Source organism: Coffea arabica, chromosome 5e (genome assembly GCF_036785885.1).
Source record: "Coffea arabica cultivar ET-39 chromosome 5e, Coffea Arabica ET-39 HiFi, whole genome shotgun sequence".
NCBI classification, from domain to species: Eukaryota; Viridiplantae; Streptophyta; class Magnoliopsida; order Gentianales; family Rubiaceae; genus Coffea; species Coffea arabica.
In genome coordinates, this window is record NC_092318.1 from 7,060,967 (window position 1) to 7,067,098 (window position 6,132).

The window sequence follows — 6,132 nt, forward strand, 5'->3', positions numbered from 1 at the left end:
CTCTGCCGTTGAAGAAAGTTAAGAAACTTCCCATAGTTGTCTTAATTCTTTTAGAGCTGTACATCTTTGTCTCGTTTCTCTATGATATATGGTCTAATCACTTTCCCTAAGTATTTCTATCTTCAACAGCTCCCTTCTTTCTACCAAAATCTTCAAGAATTTACAAAGTCTATTCTAGAGCAGTTTTTCATAATAAATTTTGTTGAACAATTGTAGCCAAGCAATGCTGTTCAAGGTGAGGTGTGATCTCAACCGTCTTTCTCATTGTACAGCATTTCGATCGGTATTATTGGGAACATACTTGTTTAATATGAGTAGATATTAGATTATATAGTATTTTCAATAAACAACGTTGCAGCCATATTGGATATTGTAGAAATTGGTGAACTTTTCATGGTCATAATTCAATTAGTATGTACAGAAAGTTTATCAAATTAAAGGCACACACTATACTCCAAAGAAAAAATATGGTAGGTAATTTTTACTAGCAATCGAGTTAATGAGAAATTGAATGGAAATTGTTGGTAAAATAAACCAAACCTAGAAGTTTTTATTTATTTATTTAGTAATTTTATTGGAGTCAAGTTTTTAGTGATTCTCCTATTTCCTATTTTCTTTTCTTTTCATTCTTTTCCTTTTATTTTGGTGCTCAAATTCCTTTGACTTAACTATCATGGGTGTTTTATAAATTTTAAAACTTTTAAGACACTTTTAAAATTTTAAAAAATTATATATCCCCATCTTCTTCTTTTCTTCGTGATCCTCCCCTTCACGCTTGCCACCCGCCCCCTCTGCCTACCACCTGCCACTACGCTCTTCTTTTCTCTCCCTCCTCCCCACTTCCTCTTCCTCCTCATCATTCAAATCTTTTACATACACGTCTGTTTAAGAAAATATCTCAACATTACATCTATAGAATAGGTTAATCAAAAACCTATATCTTTGAAAAAGGAAATCGCAAAACCCTGCCGCAACACTTGCATGCTTGCCCAAGCCAACACCCCAGTCAATCCCACAACCACCACGTAATCCGGGTCTGGGTCTAACAGCAGATCAACCCACTTGAGGTTCAATCTAGATCCCCATCTATTCTTGTTCCTGTTCTTCCCATTCTCACCAATGTCACTGTCGATTCTATTGCTATTACTATTTTTCAGCCCTTCCATGCTCACTAGTTTACTATTATCTTCCCCGTTATCAATTTTGTTGTCATTTGATGCCCAGGAAAAAGCAACAATTTCTTGCGCAGATTAAATTATGGATTGTGAGTTTTCAGGGCAGACAGAGATGAAGAATAGTGTGGAAGCCTTTGGAACTTCAGGATGCTGTGGTTTTGTCAAGATGGTATGTTTTTAGAAAAGAAAGAAGTGGTGACGGGTGGTAGGGAAGGAAGGAGGAGAAAGAGGTGGTGTGGCAGTGGTGGTTGCACGGTAGTGGAGGAAGAAGGAAGAAAGACAAGAATAGAAAACAAAACAAACAAAAAAAAAAGGAAAGGAAAATTTAAAAAAAAAAAAAACAAAATGTAGGCTACTGGTGTCACAGCTGGTCAAAAAGTGCTGTTTCACTTTAGTTTGAATCACCAAGGGGTTACGTGGATGTTTCAAAACTATAAGGCAACTGGTTGACTTTCGAAGAAATCACAAGGAGCTTTTCTATATTTCTTACCATTTATTATTAGAACCCAAAGTTTATATTCGACAATTGGTATCAAAAGCTAGATATGAGGTTAGTCCTGGATGATTTTGCTATCAGAGAGTAGAAGGACATAATGTTGCTTGAAAATATTTAGATGATTGACTTAGGTCACAAGTTTGGTTTTGGAAAATGCAGTTGCTGAATACTAGACCATAAGGTTGGTCTGGAAATTGTAAGATTGATCACGAGTGTAAAGATAGAGATTAAAGAAGAATCCTATCAGATTTGTTAATTGCTGAATGTTGCATCCTCAGAAGAATGACTAGATGTGCAAAAATGGGTAAAACAAAAGTGCAAAAATGGAAAATCTCAGACTTTAATGTAGTTCCGAGGGTATTTTGAATTTCAGAATTGGATAGTGGTGCCGCAAAATGAAGTGATAAAAAGAGAGATTTTGGAAGAGGCACATCGATCTAAGTATACAGTACATTCCAAAAGCAGTAAAATATACCAAGATTTGAGAAAACTATATTAGTGGGATAAAATGAAGAAAGAAATTGCTCAGTTTGTCTAAAAGTGTTTAGTGTGCCAACAAGTGAAAACTGAACATCAGAACCTCAGTTCTTCTACAGCCTCTTGAAATCCCTGAGTGAAAATGAGAACATATTACCATGGATTTTGTGTCAGGATTACCCCGTACTCAAAAAAGTCATGATGTAGTTTGGGTAATAGTTGATAGGTTAACGAAGTCTGCTCATTTCTTGCCTATAATATGAGATACTCTTTGAAGAAATTGGCCTAACTGTACATGGATGAGATAGTCAAATTGCATGGATCCCAATAAGCATTGTTTCTGATATAGATCCACGGTTTGTGTCTCATTTCTAGTAACAGTTACAAGGAGTCTTGGGGACCAAGTTGAACTTTAGAACTATGTATCATCCCCAAACTGATGGACAGTCAGAGAGAACCATTCAAACACTTGAGGACATGTTAAGCACTTGTAGTTTGGATTTTGGTGGAAGCTGGGGACAGTATATGGCGTTAGTCGAATTTGCATACAATAATAGTTATCATTCCTCCATACAAATGGCACCGTACGAAACTCTCTATGGAAGAAAGTGCCGATCACCAATATATTGGGATGAAGTAGGAGAAAGAAGGGTTTTAGACCCAATTGCAGTGCCATGAATCAAAGATGCTTATGAGAAGGTGAAGGTGATACGTCAAAGGCTTCAAACAACGCAAAGTCGACAGAAGAGTTATGCAGATAATCGACGAAAAGACTTCGAGTTTGAAGTTGGGGACAAGGTATTTATAAAGGTTACACCACTTCGAAATCTCACAGCAGGAAAAAGAAAGAAACTTCAACCGAGATACGTAGGACCATTCAAAATTCTTCAACGAGTAGGGAACGTGGCATACCGGTTGGAGTTACTGATAAGTGACTAATTTACGTAATAATTGGATGACATTTTATATTATTTTTAGTCACTTTGGTTATATTATTGGAAGAATATGAATCATTTTGGCTATAATTGGTGAAAAATGCTTTTAAGTGGTTAAATGAAGTTTTTATCACTTTTTACTTGGATTTTGTGTATTTTGACAGTTTTGACACATTTTTGTATTTCGGCTATAACTTGAGCTACAATGATCGGATTGGGATGATTCTTGAACCCATTTGAAGATAAGAGATAGATCTACAACTTTGGTGAAGACATCTGAATCCAGTTTGAAGGTTTTCCAGGTCAAAAAGCCGAAGTACAGAGTCAATTGCTATTGGTCGAAACTGGAACAAGGCATGAAGCAGGCAAGGGTATTTCAGTCATATCTCAGCCTACACAGATCCAAATGAGGTAATTCTTGATGCATTGGAAATCTAACTCAAAGGGCTACAACGTTTGTGTTTTGTACAAAAGCCAGTTCGGCCTTCATCATGGAGAAAAATGCAGTTGAAGTGAGGTCAAAAGTAAAAACGCGTATGGCAGCCGAATTTCTGCAATTGCCTAAGCGATTTTTCTCATCTTCACACTACTTTCCAGCTAGAGTTGGAGAGAAACCGTAGGCTGCACATGTTTCTGATGAACAAAGGAAGAAAAATAGCTTATTATCAAGTCAAAAATATATGGTAGAGTAAAAAGGCTGGAACTTTGTGTTTGTTGACTTGGTTAACACCAGATTTGGAGAATCAAAGTGGAGAGTCATAGCAGAAATTTTTGACTGGTGAGGGAAGGACTTTTCATCAGCTTATATGCAGAGACATTTGAGGTCTATGATCATACGGGAGAAGCTTGGAGTCTGCAAAAGTGTAGCTTTTCCATTCTCTTAGTGTTAGTTTAGCTTAGTATAGAGTAAGATAGTTCATCCATTCTTGTTATTAGCTAGATAAAGAAGAAGATGGAGGATGAAGAAGGCAAGGAAGAAAGCTCACGTGACAAGGGTTGTATTCCTTCCAACTCTTTATCTTTTGTACTTGATTCCAAGTTTAGTTAATATACAAGTTCTGGATTTTATGTTTAATATGTGTCTTTAAAGTTTATACTTTGGGTTTGGTTGAACTTTCTATGATTGTTAGTGCTTATTATTTGGCTATTTGACTGCTATGATTTGAGCAAATTATTTAGTACTTTAGCTCTTTAAATCATGATTAATATGGTACCATTAATTGTGATTATCTAAGGTGTTATTTCTGCAATGAAAATTGAGATCTAACATTAGTTCAAGAAGTGCTAAACATAGGGAGTACACTCACGAAAGTAGAGGTGCACCTATGTGGTTTTTAGTGATTCATTTCATGTAATTTCACTAAAGAAATGAACTTGTAGCTAATTTCATAACCATGAGAATAGGTATGGATTAGTTATAAGTATAATTGATTCACTACGAAAATAGGATTCAAATGCATAAGGAAATTACACCATAATTAGCCTAGATGTAGTACTCAATGATCCAAATATAGCACTTGCATGAGTAGTTAGGGACACCACAACCTAAGGAGCTTTTATTTGTTATTTTGTACAATTTCAGTAGGTTAAATTTGTTATAATTCATTGATAGTCTAAATAATAGAGAAGCTTTAGTAATACCGGTAATTGTTCACTCTTCCCTGTGGGATCGACCCGATATATACCCTAAACTACTAGTTGACCTGTATACTTGCAGTGAACGGGTGTAATTCGATTTTTTTTAAACTTGCACGTATGTAAAAATACCCGCCACGTTTTTGGCGCCGTTGCCGGGTAAGATTTGGCAATATCGGTGTGAAGACCAACTTTATTAGTTTAGACATTTTATTAGTTATAGTGTGAATTTTATTTTCTGTTATTTTAGTGTTTATTGTGTGTATGTGTTTTATCACCTATTCTTCTTATTAATTTTGCTCTTAAGTTGTTTAAAAGTAAATTTAGGTAATGAGGAGGGTAGGTCAATTTGGAGGACAATGCTTGAGAAATGGAAGTTTGGCAATGGATGGTTACCAAGTGCAAAGCTCCTTCAATAGAAGTAATCAAGAATTTACTAAATGTATGTCTTTTGAAGATGGTTTAAGGTGCTTAAAGGCTAAATTTGATGTTATGATGTTACAAGTTCAAATTGACACAATTATGCATGAAATTGAGCAAGGGAGGAATGTTAATACTTTTAATTCTTATCGTATGATTTGTGACTTGTGTGGAAGTTATCATGCTACTAATACATGTAGACAAGCACAAAATGTGGATTATTTTGATGAATTAGAACATTACAATCCTTGTTTTGATCAATATAGTGCTAATTGGAGCAATTCTCCTGCTTATGGTTGGGATAATCAATGCATTTATAGTGATAATTCATATTTTTATGATTGCCAACATGAAAGTGTCCAATATGAATCAAAACCATCTTGGGAGTTGGCAATAGAAAAGTTAGCTAATGCACCTCTGCCTTGGGAGTTAGAAAGTGAACCATTAGCTGATGATTCTAATGCATCTTGGGAGCTAGCTGTAGAAAATTTTTCTAATCAATTTGATTTAGCAATAGAAAAACTAGCAAATGCAACATCCGACCGTTTTGATAGGATTGAGGAAAGAATAGAAGAATTAGCTTCTCACTTTGGTAGAATACATGAGCAATTGAATGCATTGTGTGAAGTTATTTCCTCTAATAATTTGCAAAATGATCCTAGCATGAATGGTGGGAATGTTGTATGTGAAAATGGGTTGCATTTTGATGAAAATGATGAATCTCAATTGTGTTTCAATGAGCAAATGTCCATTTCACATGATAATATCTTTGGAACTAACTTTGAGCCTCAAGAGGTGAGTTTTAATGATTCATTTTTCACCCCTCTTGAGGAGTGCATTGAAAGTATAGGTTCTAAAGGTATTCCTGTGACGCCCTCCACTTCTCCCAAGGGCGAACCCAAGGGTATCCGCGGGACGCCTGCCCAACTCTCGCCAGGACTCAAGACAAATCAAATCGAACTTAACGATACATACCAAATACTACGAGTCAAAA